The sequence below is a fragment of the Narcine bancroftii genome, chromosome 14, assembly GCF_036971445.1.
Source record: "Narcine bancroftii isolate sNarBan1 chromosome 14, sNarBan1.hap1, whole genome shotgun sequence".
Taxonomy (NCBI): Eukaryota; Metazoa; Chordata; class Chondrichthyes; order Torpediniformes; family Narcinidae; genus Narcine; species Narcine bancroftii.
Window position 1 is genome coordinate 18698431 of NC_091482.1, and position 22282 is coordinate 18720712.

General features: G+C 40.6%; 1 protein-coding gene and 1 long non-coding RNA gene across 9 annotated transcripts in view; one reads left to right on the forward strand and one right to left on the reverse strand.

The window, feature by feature from the left end:
- Nucleotides 1–22282, forward strand: part of appbp2 (amyloid beta precursor protein (cytoplasmic tail) binding protein 2) — a 299366-nt gene that overhangs the window by 230337 nt on the left and 46747 nt on the right. The gene's annotated exons all lie outside the window — the stretch shown is intronic.
- The window catches only part of LOC138749433 (uncharacterized), a 44723-nt gene that overhangs the window by 17103 nt on the left and 5338 nt on the right, over nucleotides 1–22282 (reverse strand). For 3 of the 4 annotated variants that reach the window (XR_011348633.1, XR_011348630.1, XR_011348631.1), the window contains exons 2-5: nucleotides 11398–11498; nucleotides 5093–5691; nucleotides 3279–3389; nucleotides 432–498 (exon numbers count right to left, since the gene is read on the reverse strand). This is a non-coding gene — a long non-coding RNA (uncharacterized lncRNA). The remainder of the gene's footprint in view (nucleotides 1–431; nucleotides 499–3278; nucleotides 3390–5092; nucleotides 5692–11397; nucleotides 11499–22282) is intronic. The other variant, XR_011348632.1, reaches the window with a different exon arrangement.

The window sequence follows — 22282 nt, forward strand, 5'->3', positions numbered from 1 at the left end:
ATACCCCTGAGCATAAAGCACTCTAAAAGGTAGTGGACACAGCCCAGGACATCAAAGGCAAAACCCTCCCCATCATTGAGAACATCTACAGGGAACATCTGTCAGAGAGCAGCAGCAATGATCAAGGGATCCACACCACCCAGCACAAGCTCTGTTCTTGCTGCTGCCATCAGGAAAGAGGTCTAGGTGCCACAAGGCTCGCACCACCAGGTTCAGAAACAGCTGCTACCCCTCCACCATCAGACTCCTCAATGACAAACTCAATCAGGACTCTTACTTGTACCTTTTATTGATTTTTTTAAAATTCTCTCTGTATTGCACAGTCAATTTGTTTACATTCGTTATCTGTTTACATTTCTTTATTTGTTTACATGTGTGTGTTGTGTACAGTTTGTTTTTTGCACTACCAGTAATTGGTGATTCTGCCTTACCTGCAGGAAAAAGAATCTCAGGGTTGTATGTGATGTCATGTATGTACTCTGGCAATAGATCTGAAATCTGAAAAAAATCAGACAAGATTAGCAAAATGTGGTTTATCATGATGAATGTCTTTAATCTTTTCTTATTGCCTGAGAATATCAGATAGCACATTAACAGACCGTCATTTCTTGCTAACTGTGGACACCCAGTACTTCCTGAATTGATTTTTTTTCCAACCATTTATTATTCCCTTGGTTCACATACTCAAGTATCTATCTGTTTATCATAATGGTACTCTTGTATTTCCTGTGAGACATTAACATTCTGAAAGTGCTCAGAAAATAACCAATTCGACCAATATGTGGTTGCTTTGCCTTTGGGCATTTGCTGGAAACAATTAATGCAAATAATGTTTTATTTGTGGCTTAGAACATTGCAGTAAAGACCCTTCAGCCTATAAACATCCTCAATAATCTAAACCTTCCCTACCACACCCCCATAACCCTCTATTTTTCTTGCATCTATGTACCTGTCTGAGTCTTTTAAATTTCCCTATTCTACCAGTCTCCTCTATCAACCATGGCAACATATTACAGGCACCCAGTATTCTCTGTATGTAAAAAAAAACACTTATCCCTGGTGGTTTTTAGACTGCATCCATGTAAAGGCACAATCAATGAAATTTGCTGCTACATGGGCTGTCTAAAAAGGAAAGTGCAGGAATTTTTAGTCAATTCTTGCACTGTGATTTGTCCTTCAGGACCTCTACTACTTTTTGGGGGAAACCTGCAGTCTTAATCACACTGGAAAACTCACCCCATGAATTCTATGTCCAGCTGATGACTCAGGCCATATTGCTCTACATAAAAGCGCTGGGACAAACATGCATAGGAACTTTAAGGCGTGCAGTGTAAATGACCATGAGGTGAGCAATTATGCTAACTTATATTAATATTTTTACAGATTTTCCAACATTGCTGTTGTGACAGATTATGTTGTGTTTGTATTGTATATAGATATGATTTTGGGAGATAAATTGGGGAAATTTTTTAGTGCAGGTCACATACAAACACTTTAAAATGATCTTATTTAAAATACTGGAGCTCTGCTCATGCAAGACAGGCCGGTGCCAAGAGCCTTTGCAAAAGCTTTGGAGAGTGCCCAAGAGACTTCACTAATGGATTGTTGTTTACAAAAAGGCAACAGATGTAAGAACTTGTCGGAGCCGCAGGCTATCTGGAGTGGAACTTGCTATTCTAAGAGGGTCATGTGATTTTGCAAGCAGAGAGAGTGAGACAGGTTTTCTCTCTTGAGAGCAAGAGAGAGAGAGAGAGAGAGAGAGAGAGAGAGAGAGAGGGGGGAATTCAGTTCTGCAGTTTTGCAGTCAGCAGCAGCTGGGACTGGAACAGGACAAGCTGGCAAGCTTGTGGAAAAACCCAATTTCGAAGATGGGTTTTGACTGCTTAGTTCAGCCTGGTCAAAGCCCTTGTGGTTTATGCAAGATGAGAGGACTGGTTGCCTAATGTTTCACTTAAAATAAGAAAACAAAAAAGGAACTCTATGGTATCCTGAAAGAAAAAGGTTATCATCTGGAGAACCCTGAGGGGGCAAGTTTCTTTGACAAGACACTGAAGTGGCTGATTAAAAGGAATCAGTTGTGGGTATTCAGCAAACAACAAATCTCTCTCTGTAAACTGACAAGAACCTTCCTGAGCGGTAACCATTTACCTTTCAAGCACCAAAGCCTGGTGAACTTTATAAATGTTAAATTCTGTACACAATATAAGAATTGCCTGCAACCAGTAAACTTGGAGGAATGGGAAGTGAGATTGGACTGTGAATCAAAGAACTTTTCTAAACTTACACACACATTACATATATGTACGGTTAGAATTAGAAGGGGGCTAAGTTAGGTTAGTTAAGTTAATTGTGATAAGATAAAGTTTGATCCTGCTTTCATGTTTAAGGATAATTAAAAGCAACCTTTGTTTAAGTAACCATTTGTCTTGGTGAATATCTATTGCTGCTGGATTTTGGGGTCTTCTTGGCTCATAACACTGTCTAAAAAAAACACTCCTGACATCTCCCTGAAATATTCCTCCCCTCACCTCAAGCTCCAGAAGTCTCGCCTAATCTTTTCTCCTCTCACCTTAAACAAATGTCCTCTTTAGGGTATATTTGCTAAACTATATAGATCTCACAGCAAGCAAATAAACACAATTTTGCAAAGAGGAACATTGGATACCACAGGGAAAGAAAGTGCTCTGTTGTAACTTTATTTAGCACAAAGCTATTGGATAACATTATCCAATTCCATATGATGTTATCCAATAGCTTTGTGCTTAAGCCTCTGGAGTGAAACCTGAATCCAAATTTTTTGACTCAGAATTGAGAGCACCACTCATGGAACCATGGCAGGCACCAATCACTAAGAGCAAAGCTGAGAACTTAATCTGTAAAACACTAGCAAAATGATTAAGACTTTCCTCTATGCTCTTCTGAGTCTATTCAATTTGGGAAATAAGTCGACTTAATAAAGTTGCAACAGAGCACTTTATTTCCCTGTGGTACCCAAAGTATCCGAGATAGTTCAACAGATGAAGCCCTGCTTAGCTATCTTAGATTGTGACAAAAGATCCCACAGCATAATTTCAAAACTGGGCAGAGGACTCCTCCTTGACGTCCTGGTCAAAATGAATACAAGTGCTCTAAATTTATAACTGTAAAAGAAAATCTATACCCTCTTCATAAGATATTAATAATTATTTGTAACTCTGTGTATGTTTGCATTTCTGTTATTATGACTTGTAAAAACAATTTATCACTTCCCTTCTCATCATCCAGGGATGCAAATATACCTTCACTGATGCCCCTGAACTTGTTTGGTTTTTCCAGCAACTTCATCTCACAGTTCCAGGATAGCTTTAAAACCAGAAAGTGCTGGAAATGTTCGCTAAGACAGATAACATCTGTGGAAGGTGAAATAGCGTTAAAGTTTATGATCAAAGGATAACTTTGCATCAGAATCAGTTTAATGTGGTGAACATTTCGACTTAAAATTACTTTCAGTAGTGCAAGTAAAATGGCTAGAAAATATGGTCATTTCTACCTCCATAATGATTTTCTTTTTTTAAATTTTATCCAGGTTAAATTTTATCCAAGACATTTTTCCATGATCCAACGTGATTCTGGAAAATCAGCTCAATTTGAAATGGTTGAGCCTTCCCCTCTATTGTTAATTAGTTTCAGCATCCTGGGAACTCCACTCTCGTCTTCTTATGGAAAAGATTTAAATTTAAAGAAGTAAATTTAACACGGTTGTAACAGATTCCTATTTGGAAAATGTTTACACTGGCTGAATGCACATAAAATTACCTACTTAAAACAAGCAGGTTAATCGGAAAATGAATACAGAACTCTTTTGGATTTGTGCACGAACATTCATGGTAGAATTTTCAGCCCTCAGGTGTTTGTTATGAATACGGTTTTATTCAGAAGTTGGGGTGGAAAGGTTGTGCAAGAAAAATAATGTTTTTTTAAAAAGGAAATTTCCAGTTTGCTATTTCCAAAAATAACATTTCACTTTGGGAGAGCCTTTTCTCATATGTGTACATGTTATTTTCCACATGGCTGTGGAAAAAGTGTACTGAATGACTTGACGATTGCAATGATTGCATAATGGACATCTTATATAGAGCAGCAAGGTGATAGTTTAACACTGGGTTGGTAATTGCTTTCTATTTACGCAAAATCAGCTGTTCCCCAAACCCGGCAACTTCACATCTTTATGAGAAACTCAGTGACAAATAGCATTACTCTGTCATCCTCTTGTGCAAATGTTGCATTGAGGTGCAGTTTTAATAACTGATATGGACAACTCCCATTGTCTGTATGGACTCATTAGAACCTTTTAAAGGAAAGATTGGTTAGTAACAGATGGTGGCTAAGAGATTCAGCACATTGTGTTAATGCTGGATCATCAACGACTTATTCAAAATCAATGAACGTGAAAAACTAGTTTTCTCCGATTTAGCTGTCATACCAGCTCTGGAGAATTTCAAATTTGCAAAATATGATGTCTGCAGCTTACTAGGTCCCTCCTCTTCCAAATGTTGCAAGATATTCTTTCTAGAATACTGCAAATGTATTATAACATTGCCCTGCAAAATGTATGGGACAAAGACACATTTTTTGCTTACCTGTCCCTGTGCTCCACAGTTTTAAATTTGTAATCAAAAAATTCAAGTGATTAAACTGCACATTCCAGATTTTATTGAAGGTTATTTGTATACATTTTGAATTGACTATGTAGAAATTACAGCACTTTTTATACATAGTCCCCTTATTTCAGGACAGCATAATGTTTGGGACATTTTGCTTCACAGGTGTTTGTGAGTCCTCAGGTATGTTTAATTGCTTAATTGGTGCAGGTATAACAGAGCCAGGTTTGCTTCTAAGCTTTTGATCACCTTTAGAGTCTGTAGTTGCCATTTTTCAACATGAGATGTGCCAGGGTGAGTGTCAGAACAAGTCTAATTGGGGGGGGGGGGGACCATTAGGGTAATAGTGGGGTGCACAATTTGACATTCGAAAACTCGTTTAGCAGGAGTGGGGAAAGGTTGGAGACAACTATTCTAACCCTCATGAAGACCAAGTTCTTCTTCCAGATTACCTTTCCAAACTGCATACATCTTCTTGTTCCTTCATTTGATCTTCTCCTGAACCCCTCACACAGGGAGGTAATGTCAATGTCCAACCTTTCGCCTTCTCAGCTGACTGGGCCACCCACTGTTGGGGATGTCCATGAGGGATCTCACATTGCAGGTACTGAACTTTACATCATGACTTGTTGATTCACTGGAGTGGGGAAAAGACTCAATTATCGGGAAAATAGCCAATGGGAAAATCGGCAAGCATCACAATGTGAGATTGCCTGTCCTGTCGGCACTGACCCTGCTGCACCAACAACCCAGGTTGTGTGAATATCACACCACTGATGTGGTCTGTGGTGTCATTCGAAGTCCAATGGCCAGAGCGCCTTCAGGAAGAAAGCCGAGCACTCAGTTGTAGATTAGTTGACGTGTGGGGTCAGTTGTTGGCATTCATCATTTGAATTTCAATGATCGCAGCTCTTCGGTCTCATTGGAGGATGGCGGTGATGCTTCTCGAGGTCAGCAAGTTGATCAGGGAAGACACAAGCAATGCTAGTGCTGCGGGTGGGGGTCACAATTTGGAGGGTAATACCCGGGAATGCCCCTCTTAGCGCTGGCACTGAGTTGTATCAATGAAAGACAAATAAGTTATTATGAGGCTGAAAAACAAGAATAAAACAGTAAGAGGAATCCCCCAAACCTTAGGATTAACAAAATCAACTGTTTGGAACATCATCAAGAAGAAGAAGGAAGAGCGGACTAGTGAGCTCAATAGTCACAAAGGGACTGGAATTCCAGGGAAGACCTCCACTGCTTATGTCTCCTGTTAAGTAGCATCATGTGCGGCACCTTGTCAAATACACAACATCCACTGCATCTTCTTTATCTAGCTTGCTTGTCACTTCTTCAAAGTATTCCAATAGGTTTGCCAAGCAAAATTTCCCCTTAAAGAAACCATGCTGGCTTTGGCTCCAAGTACTCCATAACCTCATCCTTGACAATTGACTCCAACATCTTCCCAACCACTAACATCAGGCTTACCAGTCTATAATTTCCTTTCTGCTACCCCCATCCTTCTCCAATAATGGGGTGACATTTGCAATTTTCCATTCTTCCTGAACCATACTAGAATTTATCAATTCCTGCAAGATCATTACCAATGCCTCCTCATCTCTACCCATCTGGTCCAGGAGACTTATCCACCCTTAGGCCATTCAGCTTTTTGAGCACCTTCTCCCTTGAAATAGTAACTGAACTCATTCCCTTCTCTGATACCCTTCGACTTCTGGCACGTTGCTGATGTTTTTCACAGTAAAGACTGATGCAAGATACTCAGTTATTTCATTTGGCATCCTCTTATCTTCAATTATTATTTCTCCAGCATTATTTTCTAATGGTCTTACCTCTACTTTCACCTCTCTTTTACTCTTTATATTCTTGAAGAAGCTTTTTGTATCCTCTTTGCAAGCCTGGTTTCACACTTCATCTTTTCATTTCTTGTGTGTTTTAGTTACCTTCTGCAAGTTTTTTAAAAACTTGTCTATCTTCCCTCTAATTTTTGCTTCCTTGTATGCCCTCTGTTTTGCCTTTATGTTGGCTTTCTCTTGTCAGCCACGGTTGTGACATTTTTTTCCATTTGAATATTTCCTCTCTTTTAAGTACTTATTTACCTTGCACCTTCCCTCATCTCTTGCAGAAACTCCATCCATTGGTGCTCTCCTGTCTTCCCTTTGAGTGCCCCCTTCAAATCTACTTTGGTCAGTTCCTCTTTCATACCATTGTAATTCTCTTTACTCCACTGTAGTGCCAACACATCTGATTTTAGTTTCTCCTTGTTAAATCTCAAATTGAACCATAGGCAACATCTTGGTGCATCTCCTCCTATGCATCGTCTCTAGTCCAATCAGGTCTTTCATATCCATGTAATGAGCAGAACTGCACACAGTTCTCCAGAGGTAGCCTAACCAATGTTTCATAAAATTATGCCACTCCTCTCTGATCTTTTATTCTATGCCCCAGCAAATGAATGCATGATCTTGTATGCCTGCTTAACCATCTTATTCACCTATGGTGTCAACCACAGGAATCCTTGGGCTTGTTGCCAAGACCTGTACTCCCTATGGTCCTACTATTTGTTTTGGATGTCTTAATCTTACTTGTCCTCTCAATATACATCATCTTCCTCTTGTCAGGATTAAGTTCTATCTCATCTTGCTCACCTTTGTCCACGTAAAAGGTAAAAGTTCCATTATTGTCATATCATTTACATTTAATTATCAGAAACTTACAATATATTCATTTGTGCCATATTAACATTTGACTAATTTGGTCATCAATTCTGGTGCAGTTTTCAGAAAGTCCATTTTTGTTCTGTCACCTCCTGAGGCCTGAACTTTCTTCCTGGTGTTTGTAATTCTGAGAGAAATGGGAGAAGTTCTGGGATCTGTGTCCTAAACACTGGAATGGACCAGGTGGTCCATGTGACTGGTTTTTAAAATCTGCTGCTTTTGTGCTTGAATGCTTTTGATGTTCCTCAAGAAATTCAGAAAACATAAAATATAACACACTGGCATAATTAATGTTTAATATTTTATCTTGATGTGTCTATTCATTTTGAGAGTCCTGAATTGAATTTTAATGTAATAAATTTGGCATTTACAAAGCATTGGCATCATGGTGACCCTAATTCAATGAGCCTTTTATCGTCAAAAGACCACTTATTTCAGGTCCAAAAATTGACTAAAACAAAATTCTAATCTCAGACTTTCTTTTGAAACAAATGAAGCATTTAATATATATTGTACAAAAATATTTTGAAAGTTGTTTTCTTGTATTTGTTAAAACATTTTTTTTTAAATCACTTGAGATGCAAGGAAAGAAACATTCTTCCAATTGGCTCTCTGAGAGAATTTTTCAGGTGCATATCTAAGAATCGTGCACAATGGAGATGGAAAGAATGGGCATTGAGCATTAAAAAAGACCAAAGATTTCCAATAAAACTGCTTCTGGCCATTCCAAAGCACCTACAGTGAATGCATGGTTGGTCTAGCAGCAGTTAGCACAACATCTTTACACTGCCAGCGGTTGGGACTGGGATTCGAATACTGTAAGGAATTGGTACTGCTATAAACTGCGTGTAATGAGCAGTAATAGACAATGAACCAGATAGTGTTTATTTCTAACTCTTAAACTGTCCTTAACACTAAATCTATCCCCATTCATGCTCAGATATACTAGTGTGTGGGTGGGTGTGATATACCCAAACCATTATGGTCCAGGCCAAAATCTAGAAGGTTACTTCAAAATTCAGCCTTTCAAATTCAGTGTTGAAGCATAGGCTTTTGAAATTTGATGCCCAGAATTAATGTTGAACTGATGGGAAGACTGGAGTTGTGGCTGCCTGTGTTGCCTTTAAAGAAATGTCCATCCACATGAGCTGTGGTTATAACACTCCTGGTCCTTTTGTAGGCAAGACTTGAACTGGGCAGCCTCCATGAAGCACCCAAGACCCTGGCACCGGTCTCTCCAAATGACCTTCACTGTTGGTCACAATCAAAATGAAACACTTTGTTTCGCAAAAGACCCTCCTGGCACAGATCAATCCACCGAAAAGGCCCAGTCATTCACAGAGCATGCTTTGCTTTGAATTCCACAAAATGGCTGGCCACAAGAGCTGCTTCAAAAAGCTGTTTTATCTCCAGCCATCAGAATGGTTCTCCCTTGCAAAATCACAGTGTCTTTGCAAATGTATTGAATCTGGAACAGACTATGGCAAACCTTCCCTCACTTCTTCCAACGTATTGAATTGTCGCTCGGCTGTGACTTGTGTTGAGATGGTGCTTATGTGAAATGTTAAATGTTAACTGTCTCCATTCAGTTCCTCCTGTCTATACTATCCCTTACAGTGATAATCCCACGTTACTAAAACGTGAGCTCGTAATATTACATTCTCTCCGTATCTGGGTGGGTTTTCCCCGGGAGCTCCAGTTTCCTTCCACTGTTCAAAATGTACCTGGGGTTGTAGGTTAATTGGATGTAAATTGGGCGGCATGGACTCGTGGGCCAAAATGGCCCGTTACTATGCTGTATGTCTAAATTTGAAGTGAAATTTATTTTTAAATGTATACGTGTTAATCTTTTAATAGAAGAAAAAACATTATTTAAAATACCAACATTTTAGCTGAAAATTCAGAAATTAATTACTTTTTGTTGGAAGCAATCTTTGGAGAACAGAAAATACAGCACCACCCTGTGTCCAAAGCATGAAACTATAGACTTTTTTTTTATTATAGTGGGATAAAAAGCCAATATAAAGGTAGATATTCTTCACCTTTACATCGCTTCACTTACCTTCATAAAAGCTCCAAGGACAGATTCGACAGGTGAACTCCGATCCATCTAGAGGGGACACTCTGAGGTGGACCAAGATCACTCCACCTCCTCCATAAAAGCAATGCCACTGAGAGGAGCTGCAAAGGGGCAGGCTGTTGACATTGCAATGATGTTGTCAGCCCATGACCCAGGAGCATGATTTGTAAAATCCCCTATCCACACTCGGCAGTGAACATTGCGCAGGAGATCTGCCTGAGTCCGAAGACTTCTTGAACAATTCTCCACCAGTGCCATTACCTGCTCTTCAGCCTCCATTTCAGGTATAGGCTCTCTGTATGTTTGACGTCGTGGTGATAGGTGGTATTAATACACCACTCGCCCCGTCTCCCTCACTTCCTCTGGGTCTCTGGGGGAGATGGACCTCATGGTGGACCAATATAACCTACAAGCCACCTTCCCATATCTAGATAATGTAACCATCTGTAGCCATGACCTGAAAGATCATGATGTAATTATCTATAAGTTGCTCCAGGCAGCAAAATGCCTAAATTTTACTTATAATGAGGACAATCTTAGCTGCGTGGTCAAGAACAGTGGCATTGGCCCCCAACCCTGACCGCATGCCTCCATTGCTGGAGCTACCTCTCCCACGTACCCTCAAAGCACTAAAGAGATGCCTCAGGTTCTTCTCATATTACACTCAATGGGTCCCCAACTCTATGGACAAGATTCGCCTATTAGTCAAAGCCACCACATTTCCCCTGCCCCAGAGGTCCAAGATGCATTTGACTATATCAAAGATGACGTCGCCAAGGCAACTATGCATGCCATAGACGAGCCCACACCATTCCAGGTGGAGAGCAATGCGTCTGACTTTGTCCTGATTGCCACACTCAATCAAGCCTTTTCTTCACACACCCTCCAGGCCCTGAAATTCGCCACTCCTCTGTCAAGAAGGAGGCCCAGTGGAGGCAGTATGCCAGTGGAGGCACTAGCTCACCGGAAAACGATTCACTCTCCTCACAAATCAGTGAGCAGTTGCATTCATGTTTAATAATAAGCAAAGGAGCAAAATCAAGAACAATAAGATCCTCAGGTGGAGAAATGAATTGTCCACTTATAACTAACTACCAGGCTGGCAAGCTTAACGAGTCTCTGGATGCTCTATCCCATGGGACCTGTGCCAGTGTCCAAATGAACAGACTGCAGACCCTTGATAATAACATTTGTCACTCTGGAGTAACTAGATTTTTCCATTTTATCAAAGCACGGAACCTACCATACTCTGTTGAAGAAGTCCTGACAATGACTAAAAACTGCCAGGTCTTCGCCAAATACAAACTGAAATTCTACTGACCAGACAAGGTGCACCTGATCAAAGCTACCCACCCCTTCAGTGCCTAAGTATTGATTTCAAGGGGCCCCTCCCCTCCTCCAACTGGAATGTCTACTTCCTTATAACAAATACGCCCCTTTCCCTTTCGCCATCCCATGCCATGGCCACAGTTATCAAGGCCCTCCACAATATCTTCATGCTCTTTGGGTACCCCAGCTTCATCCACAGTGACTGGGGGACCCCATTCATGAGTGATAAGCTGTGGCAGAACCTGCTGCTCAGGGGCATTGCCATGAGCAGGACCACCAGCTACAACCCAAGAGGAAATATGGGCAAGTGGAAAGGGAGAATGCCATGATCTGGAAAATCATCCTCCTGACACTGAGGTCACAGAGCCTCCCCATCTCCCAATGGCAAGAAGTCCTCCAGACACACTCCACGTCATCCAGTCACTTTTACGTATGGTCACTAACAACACGCCTCATGAACAGATGTTTGCTTTCCCGAGGAAGTCTGCATCGGGTAAGAGGGAATATCAAAACATGACCTGTATTTTGAATCAAGCATACAAGCACCCAAAACCCAAGGTTTGGCCCCTAAATACACTTTGACATTTTCCATTGATGCTTTATTCAAATTTCATTATACAGTACTTACAAAGTCTACAATCTGTGAAAATATATATATTGTGCCTTCCATTGAGAGTTCCTCTTCCACCAGCCCACTCCACAGAGCAGCTCACCCTTCAAGGAGAACCCCTATTAACACAACCACATTTAAGAGATAATAAGAGGTATCAGTTTAGAATTCAGAACCCAACCTATCTCTTCATAGTTTAATAACCCTAGAAAGCACTAAACATTTGCACGTTCTAAGCAACAGCCTGGAAAAATCGGTCAAAATATGTTCACAGTCCCTTGAAAGAGCACTATTGGGGTATCATAAAGTAAAAACACGGTGCTGGAGAAACTCAGCAGGTCAAACAGTGTACTTTATATAGCAAAGATAAAGATACATAATGAATGTTTCAGGCTTGAACCCTTCATCAAAGTATGAGAAAAATGTAGGCAGGCACCAGAACAAATATTCTGTTAAATTTGAATAGTGCCATGCAAGATTAGCAAAATATTTGCTGGACTGTTTACTGCAATTTGACTCAAATAAGCAATGTACGTTGCACTGAATGACTAATAACCTGCCTACTCTGCACTCTTCCATCAGTGATAAATTTGTACATAAAAGCATCTTTATTAAGAAGGCCATCAAATGAAACTTGCATTCCAATGTGCACACATGCATATCCTCAGTACGTGGAGACCACCGTTGAATTCGGCATTTATTGTCCACCCCTAATTGCCCCCATTTAAGGGGACAATTGTGAATCAGGCACACTGGTTGTCTGCGTTACACTCAGATCAGACTGGAAGAGAGTGGTAGGTTCCTTCCTGAAGAACATGAATGAACCAGATTGTCCTTCATGGTTGGTGGTTCTGAGACCAACATCTTTAATTCCACATTTAATTAAATTGGTTTGTGGATAATATTCAAACTTGTGTTTCTGAAACAATGATCCAGAATTCTAGCTGCTCGTTCAATCACTTCACCGTGACACTGTTGTATCTCTGCTGCTTTGGAATCAATTTGACACCTGTCGTGCTCAAAAGATAGATTGAATCATACTTCACAGCCGAGATTTTAATGAAGCACAGGCACAGAAACTCTGTGGCTGGCTGGACTATTTTCCCTGATATATTTGTATATAAGAAATTTGTATTTGTCAGGGGAAATTAATTATTTGAAGAAAAATATTGGTCTTTCATAAAATGGTGAAATTGTAATAAATGTAATTTTAATCATTAAATGAATGTTGTGTATCAGCAGATCTATGAATGAAGGGTTTGTGGGTGGCTTTCTGACATTAGCCTTAAGCTAATAGCTACATTGATTCATGTACAATATGTTTTGTACTCCATTTGAGTTGCACATAGAAAATTGTTTTCAATTCAGAAACATATTAACACACAGCGTAAATGAGTGAATGCTAATGTATGAACAAAAATATATTATGACTGAATTCACATAACACAAGAAGACAACAGTCAGTATGAATTGGAAACAACATCTCTCCTTAATGATAATCAACACAGGCTCACCTCAAAGATGTACGCTTAGCCCACTGCTCTACTCACTCTACACCTATAACTGTGTTTCAGACACAATTCAAATGCTAGATACAAATTTGCCGATGATACCACGGTTGTCGGCAGAATCGCAGAGAGCATTGAAGAAGCATATAGATAGTTCAGCTCGTTGAGTGCTGTCACAACAACAACCTTGCATGCAACATTAGCAAAACCAAGGAGATGATTGTGGGCTTCAGGAGAACACGAACCAGTTCTTATCGAGGGGTCAGCAGTAGAGAGGGTCAAGAACTTCAAATTCCTGTGTGTCAACATCTCTGAGGATCTGGCCTCGAGCCTCCTTGTTCATGCATCAAAAAGAAGGCTTGCCAACAGTCATACTTTGTGAAGAGTTTGAGGAGATTCGGCGTGTCACCGAAACACTACAGATGTATCGTAAAGAGCATTCTGGATAGTTGCATCACTGTCTGGTATAGAAGTGCCAATGCTCAGGACAAGAAAAAAAACTTGTTAACTCAGCCTGTGACATCATGGGCACCAGACTTCACTCCATCGAGGACATCTATAAGAGGCGGTGTCTTCAGAAAGTAGCTTCTATCCTCAAGGACTCCCATCACCAAGGCCATACCGTTTCCCAATGCTACCATTGGGAAAAAGGTACAGGGGCATGAAGACGAGCTGTCTGCAGTACAAGGACAGCTTCCTCCCTTCTGCCATCAGATTCCTGAATGAACAATTCAGGAATCTGATAGGTGCCACAATTTGCATAAGTGATTAGCACATTGCTGTTACGGCGCCAGTGATTGGAACCAAAATCTCATACTGTCTGTAAGGAGTTTGTACATTCTTCCCGTGTCTGCGTGGGTTTTCCCTGGGGGCTCTGGTTTCCTCCCACCTTTCAAAATGTACCAGCGTTTGTAGGTCAATTAAGTGTAATTGGGCCACACAGACTTGTGAGTCAAAAATGCCTGTTTAAATTTATATTAGACATACAGCACAGTAACAGGCCAATTCAGCCCTACATGTTTGTGCTACCTATTAACCGACACCCCGGTACATTTTTGAAGGGTGTGAAAACTCCTTACGGACAGCTTGGGATTCGAACCCAGGTCCAGTCCTGATCACTTGCACTGTAAATGCGTGCACTATTCGTGACTCCAGCCTTGCCGCCCTTATTACAGTGCAGTTATTTCAATCTTTTTTAAAAATTAATATTTTATATTTTAAATTGACTTTTACTATCTTTTATTTATTTTGTAAGAAGGTTATGTATAAATGTTTGCACTGTGGTCCTGCTGCAAAACAATGAATTTCTTGACGTGTTCATATCAATAGATTCTGATTGATTCTGAAAAAAGAACATTCAGTGATGTGTATTGTTGGACTGGATCTGTCAGTGGAGGCAGTATTTTACTAAACCAGTATTATGGTCAAGGATACTGTGAATGGCAACTTAGCTCATGCTGTATCCATGAACTCCTTTTAACATTAACTTTGGACCACCGCTGAGAGCAGGACATCTTTGTTGAGAAAAAGTCACCCTTTGCTCCAAAGTGATGTTAAATTAGTTTTTCTCTATTCCTTCCCTACCCTCTCTTCCTGCCTGTCACCTACACTATTCTTGCTTTAGCCTCCCACTCCCTTCCTTTCCTTCCTCTACCATGTCCCCCATCACTTCCTCTCTGCTTCATTCTGGGCTGACTACCTGTCCTTCATCTGGGATTATGTCCATGCTCCTGTTACCTGAGAAGGAACGCACAGTATCCTCAGTTATAATGGGGAATATCCAGGACAGATGGGCACGACAGGGACTCAAGTGCATTTTGGATGGTGACGCAATGTTGTAATTTGGACTTGTAAATAGTGTGTAACTGAAGTATCGCATTACTGAGATTTCCCATAATCACTAAACCACCGTTGTTAAAGGAAAAATCATCATCTCCTAGCCCAGTGGATCTCAGCCTTGTTTTCCCCCACTCACATACCACCTGAAGTAATCCCTTACTAACTACAGAGCATCTATGGTATCTTATGCAAAAATATTATCACCTTGCTGAATCAACACAACACAGCACCAATGTATTTTTGGCTCTGTTGCAGAAGCAAGAAGGTGATAAATGATAAAGGTATTTTAGTCTCTCCCATTGCAGGAATATTAAATAGTCAATCCTTGAGATGTATGAAGAGTTGGTCAGTTAAACATGTACAGTAAAACCCCTGTTATCCGGCAACTATGGGGATTGGTAGATGTTAGATAAGTGTATTTTCTGGTTCCTTGAGACTTACTCTTACAATGCCGAACTAATACACCTGCCTTAAGAATAAACTGTCTCAAAGACAAAAATACTGAACAAACTTCACTTGCATGAATATATAAATTTTAAGGCATTTTACTTTATTTTCAGTCACATTCTTTGAAAACATTTATCCGTCGCTGCATCTGCAGGTTCCTCCCCTTCCACCGAGCCAATCCGAAAGATGAACAATAAGACGATAGATAATTAAAACCCCCCCTCCCCCAAGTTTACAGATAAAGCCTCTGACTCTTGCGAAGCGGGGATTTAGAAACACTTTAAGGGGGTCACCCCAACAGAGAGCGGCATCAACCAGGTCTTCATCCTGGGCAACACCATTTTATTCAAACACAGCTTTATTCAAACAGCTGCTGCAACCAAGGCACTCCGCAGGATGAATATTGATCCCATCTTCACCAAAGGTTTGTGTTACTTTAGAGAAGATTTACTTTCACAATTTTAAACATATATTTTTACCTATTATTTTCAGAATCAGATTCAGAATTTGTCATGATGAAGTCACAAAATTTGTCCTATGAATTAGCCTCACAGTGGAAACATTTATATAAATCATCTTACAAAAATAAATGTTAAAAAGTGCACGAAAAGTCAAAGCCAGGCAGTGTCTTTGGTTCATTGCTCATTCAGGAATCTGATGGCAGCGGGGAAGAAGCTGTCCTTGTACCACTGAGTGCTCATCTTCAGGCTCCTGGACTTTTCCCCCAAAGGTTAACAGAGTGAAGCGGGCATGGCCTGGGTGGCCTTGAGGATAGAGGCTGCTTTCTTAAGACACCGCCTCTTGTAGATGTCCTTGATTTAGCTTTAAGTCTGGTGCCTGTGATGTCACAGACTGAGTTAACAAGTCTCTGGAGCATTTTCTTGTCCTGAGCATTGGCACTTAGCCAGAATGCCCTCCTTACCAAATCTCTTCAAACATCTCATAAAGTGTAGCTGCTGGCGAGCCTTCTTCATGATTGCATCGACATGGAGGCTCCAGGACCGATCCTTGGAGATGTTGACATCCAGAAATTTGAAATTCTTGACCCTATCCCCTGCTGAGTCCTCGATGAGGACCCGTTCGTGTTTTCCTGACTTCCTTATTTTAATCCTATTTATTTATTTTTTTTAAATTTATTGTCCTCAATTTTTATGCTGGTTGCTTGAAGCTGCTGGTTGCTTGAATTCTGGATTGAATTAAATTTTGGAATTGAATTACTGTTTTAACCCAGATCTGTCTTGTGCTTCTTATCTTTTTTGGTAGTTTTCATTAGTATCATGGACTCTGACTGTTACAGGCAGCACAAAGCACATTTTTAAAAAAAATTGTGCTAAAGATGATGCTCTGTGAAATTTTAGAGCAAAAAAATGAGAACTAAAGGAAATAAAAGAATTTATTTCTTTGTGCTGTCCTGGAATTTTATTATGTAATAATTTCTAACACCAAGCAATGGCAGCCAGAAAGAGTGTGATGAAAAAAATACAGTACTCTGTGCAATTATAACAAAATAATGTGGAAACTCTGGTTTCCAACATTTATCTGCTTTTAACTTGTGTATAAATTTGAAATCCAAAAGTTACAGTGAGACTGATCTGAACTGCTGGCATTTGACCATTCAACTGGCAGTGAGTCCAGATCTGCTGTGTCTTGAGTCTTGCTGAAATTCCCCACTTGGATCCTTTGCCAAGGGAGATCTCATGCAGGTGGTGCAGGGTCTGAGACCTCATTGTTTTCAATGGGATTATAGAGCTGAGACTTCAGGGGCAACAATGTTAACCATTTTTAAATTATTTAGCTTTAAGTTTAATGTCTGCAATGAACTGGAATTTACTGTCTATGTATTGTTCAGATGGCTGGCTCCTCCCTCACCTACCCCAAAATAAACCCAGGATTTCTGGCTTTCACTCCACAAATACCTGGCAGGACCTGATAAAGGCATCCCGCCCCTTCGAACAACTCAGTGTCAATTTCAAAGGACCCCTCCCTTCCACCAATGGAAACGTGTACTTTCTCAACAAGTACTCACGTTTTCTGTACGCCATCCCCTGCCCAGACATGATCACCACCATGATCATCAGAGCCTTGCACCTTGTTTGGGTATCCCAACTATATCCCTGCGACCAGGCTCATCATTTATGAATGAAGAGCTATACCAGTACCTGCTCGTAAGGGGCATTGCCTCAAGCGGGATGACTAGCTACAATCCACAGGGGAACGGACAAGTTGAAAAAAAGAACACGACTGTATGGAAGGCCATGAAATTGGCTCTCTGGTCCAAAGGCTTTCTAGACTCACGCTAGCAAGAAGTCCTACCCACAGTGCTCTACTCTATAAGGTCGCTCCTCTGCACAGGGACCAAAGCAACACTTCACAAGCTTAAGTTACGATCCAGAGGAAATCCACGTCAGGGACTGCTCTCCTGGCTTGGCTAACAGCACCAGGGCCAGTCCTGCTGAGAAAGCATGTGAGGAGGAACAAGACAGACCCCTGCTGCACGCCAACCCAACGTATGCCTACGTGGCATACCCTGATGGCGGAGAAGACACCGGCTTGATCAGAGACCAGGCACTCATTGGAATTGAGGATCTGATGCCTCAAGTGAGCCAGGAACTACCAAGTACCCCACTCAGGGTTGCGGAGAGCTCTGCTCGGGAAGTGGTCCAATCCACCCCAGTCACTGACAAAAGGCAAAGGAGGAAAAACCCAACCCCAACTAACCAATTTTCCCCTGCAACCGTGTCTGCCTGTCCCGCATCGGACTTGTCAGCCACCAACGAGCCTGCAGCTGACGTGGACTTTTTACCCCCTCCATCAATCTTCGTCCGCGAAGCCAAGCCAAAGAAAGAATTATTTATAATAATATTTTAGATGCTTTAGCTAATTTTGTTTTAACGTTTAACCTTCTAGAAATATTTCCTTTGATCTTTATATGCCTTGCATGTCTCTGAATGGAAAAGCAGGGGAAAAGGTTTTGCTGACTGTCAAAGTTTTCAGAGACATCACAAGGTCAAGACAGATTCATTGCACCACTAGAGGTAAAATAGGGGTCAATTCAGCAATGGTTTGGCTGCTCAAGATAATGGAGAGATTGTTTGGATTTCCCTTGTTCAAAACATTCTCTCACTGAGATCTATATGGTGTGATGTATCTTGTCGTATGTTGGTCCAGGCAGGAATATCCCACTTCTACAGTGAAATGGTGGTGGCTACAGCAGGTTTAGGGAAGACTGAAAGACATTAATGGGAAAAATGTTTGATTTTAACCAGACATACACAGAATTTGATACTTTGGTTGTTTATGAGAAGATGAAAATATAATTTATGAGAGAAGTAGTTTCTGTTCAGATCATTATCAAACCATAGGCCCAGAGTTAGATCCTTATTGCAGGGAATGCAACCAGATGTGACTGATGCTTTAAAGTATTTAACAGTATAATTTACTTTTAACAGCATAATTTACTTGAAAAGTTTACTATCTTTGAGTGGGGCGGCATGGTTAGCGCAACAGTGCTAGAGCACCTGTGACATGGGTTCAAATCCGGCACTGTCCGTAAGGAATTCGTACATTCTCCCTATGTGTGTGTAGTTTTCCCCTGGGTGCTGCGGTTTCCTCCCACCCTTCAAAACGTATGGGGGGGGGGGTTGTAGGTTAATTGTGTGTATTTTGGCAGCACAGACTCGTGGGCTGGAAGGGCCTGTTACAGTGCTGTATGTCAAAATTAAATTAAAATGTAAAATTATAGATTTTTTTTAGGATTCAAGGTCACTTATTGACCTTAAAATACTTGTACCTTTCCAAACAAAATAAATATAAATTTTTCGAGGTCAAATTTACCAATATCTATTCTTTGGCTTGGCTTCGCGGACGAAGATTTATGGAGGGGGTAAAAAGTCCACGTCAGCTGCAGGCTCGTTTGTGGCTGACCAGTCCGATGCGGGACAGGCAGACACGATTGCAGCGGTTGCAAGGGAAAATTGGTTGGTTGGGGTTGGGTGTTGGGTTTTTCCTCCTTTGCCTTTTGTCAGTGAGTTACAAATACAGTAATGGCACCAGGGCCATTACATACAGTAATCTTCTTTCAATTTGTATTATTCACCACTAAAGACTAGAATCTAAGTCTAAACAATCTCCTTTGTGCCCCAGCTGAGGTTTCTGGAATTGTCTCACATAGGAACAACAAAATCTCAGAACACAATGCTACCAAGCTCTCTGGCCTATCCACAAGTATGATTTTCCTCAGAGGTCACACTAGAGCCAAATGATAGTGCCATGACCTTTTTACCATTATCATTTCAATGTTAGACCAAGACTTCCTGTTCCTGTAGGAAGTTTATGTCAAGCACCCTGACATTTCACAAAACAGGCAGCATGAAGCCTTCAGTTGACAGGTGTTGGGCAGCGAGGCATTCACTCACTGGCTGCCCTGCCCAAAAATATAAAAATATAAAGATTAAAGATACAAAATTTGAGAGTGTAGTGTAAATGGCACAGCACCGTTTAAAAAGTAGAAACTCTATCAGTGCTCCAACTGTTAGATGGGAAAATTCAAGAGTCTAGGAACAATTCAATGGAAAGGAGTTTGACTTGCCAGGTCTTAAAGTGGAATGAGTTAAATGTTGAAACCAAGATACACATTCAGGAGAAACATGGCAACAACTCTTCCTTGAAGCCATATCAGAGTCCCTGAACCAAAAACACATTTTTAACAGGCTTATTGTGTCATGCACCAGGAATACAAACAAATATTAATTAACAGGTTCAAGGATCGGCTCAAGTTGAATGCAGTGTATGTTTTTTAATTGAATTCTACACTTGAATTCATGGAGTTATACAACACAGAAACAGAAGGCTCACCAAGTCTACACTGACCGGTTTTCCAATTCTACGTCAATTCCATTTTTAAAATTCTTTTAAATTCATCTTAGATTCCAATTCTCACTTCCGTGCTTGGGGTGGCCAATGAACCTATCAACCTGCACATCCTTGAAATTTAGGGCAGTATTGTTAGTATGGTTAATGTAGTGGTTAGCTCAATGATGTTCCAGCAGCATCAACCAGGGGTTTGAATCCAGCACTGTCTGTAAGGAGTCTGCACGTTCTCCCTGTGTCTTGTGGGTTTTCTCCAGGTGCTCTGGTTTCCTCCCACCCTTTGAAACCTATGGGAATTGTAGGTTAATTGGGTGTAATTGGGCAGCTCAGGCTCATGGGATGGAAGGATCTGTGCTCTATGCCTAAATGTAACATTTCAAACTTGGGATGAAATTGAAGCACCCATGTGGTCTCAGGAAGAATATATAAATTCAACACAGACAGCACCTAAAGTTGGGACTGATCCCAGGACTGATGCTGGGAGGTAGCAGCTCTAACACCTGCATCACTCTGACACTTCACTTGTTGGGTTACCTCATTTACTTGCTGAAATACTGCACAGTAACAGGCCCGTGTCTGCCCAGTTACACCCGATCGTCCTCCATCCCTGGTATGTTTTTAACGGTGAGAGGAAACCCCACGCAGACACAACGAGAATGTGCATACTCCTTACAGACAACACCGGATTCGAACCCATGTCACTGACACTGTATCAATATTATGCTAACCGCAATGCCACCCAAACCTAAGGTATTCAGCCATTGCACCATCTGCATAAATGCGGTTTCCACTGAAGCTCTGATAAAATGATGGAAGATTCTTGGAGGCCATTCACCTCCCATTGGTAAATTGAACAAGTTCTGAAGACTGGCAATCCTCAGGTAACTGACAGAATTCAAGGTTGACCACTAGGTGGTGTCCTGTCATTAGTGAGAATCAAACTGTAAAATACTCTTTCAATGTCCTCAGGTAATCCACAATTGCATACCCATTTTTTTGGTGTGAAAGTAGGGTTGCCAGGCGTCCCGTATGTACAGGACCGTGTCCTGTATTTAATGATTTCATCTGGTGTCCTGAATTAAGTTTATCAGGACATCTTAAATCTCCCGTATTAAGATTTTTTTTTTAAATTGCAAAATTCAGCAGTTTTCAATAATTTTTTTGTACTACTTGAATTAAACTTCTTCATTTGCACTACTTCATTAAAATTAAATAACTCCATTACATTGAAGGAAGTTACCCGAAGACCACAGTATTTTCTGATTCCAAAATTGCATTCTGTGTTTCAACAAATTAAATTGGAAGAGCAATTGTTGATTTTATGCCAGTACATGTTCAGCATATCGGCTCATAATGCTAATGTTGAGGGTGTCTTCCCGTTAATGAATGTTCAATGGACAAAAGAATGAAAGAAGTTGGATGTGACCACAGCAGAAGCTATGTAAATGGAACACAGACGGTCAGTGCAAGGAATTTCATAAGTTCTACAAATCAAGGACCTGTTAAAGGAGAGCCAAGTCATCAGTGAAATATAATTAAAGGTTTGTAATTATATTTTAATTGGATAAGAAATTAATATTTTGGTAACAGGTTCTCACCTTTGTAAAGTTAAGCTGATTACATTTTTTATTTCATACAGATGAGTGTGTTACCAAAATTTTTATATAGGTTTTATCTCAATTTACTAATGTATGTGCAAATTAGAAATCAGTTGATTTAAATTTAAACAAGATGTCCTGTATCTCTACTTGTCAAATCTGGTAATCCTAAATGAAAGTGTAATCAATTTTCTACCAGAATGCAAATTTGTAGCAGGAGGTACACCTAATACTATTTTGTAAGGGCATTAGAGGTGAGAACAATCTTTTGCTTGGGTAGTGCCTTGGGCTGCAGGATTGTAACTAGGCCCATGGAACAGACAGTATCCTTTCAGTAATGCTTGTGAATCCACAATTTCTTTTGTTCACATCTGATGTGTAATCACAACCATTTTCAACAAGTCCCGGGGGTTACTACAAAAAGAGAAGTGAGCAGTAATCTTCAAGAAGAGCGAAGAGAAAGAGGAGTCTCAGCATGTCCATCAAAGGTATTCAAGAAGTGGTTTTCCTATTTGCAGTTTAGCAAGATGCATGAAATAACTCCAGTTCAGCAGAGTGTCCGAACAAAAATATCCCAAATTCTGCAGCGATATTTATGGCTACAGAGCAAAGCCAGAAATGGTTTGCCAGACACACCCTGGT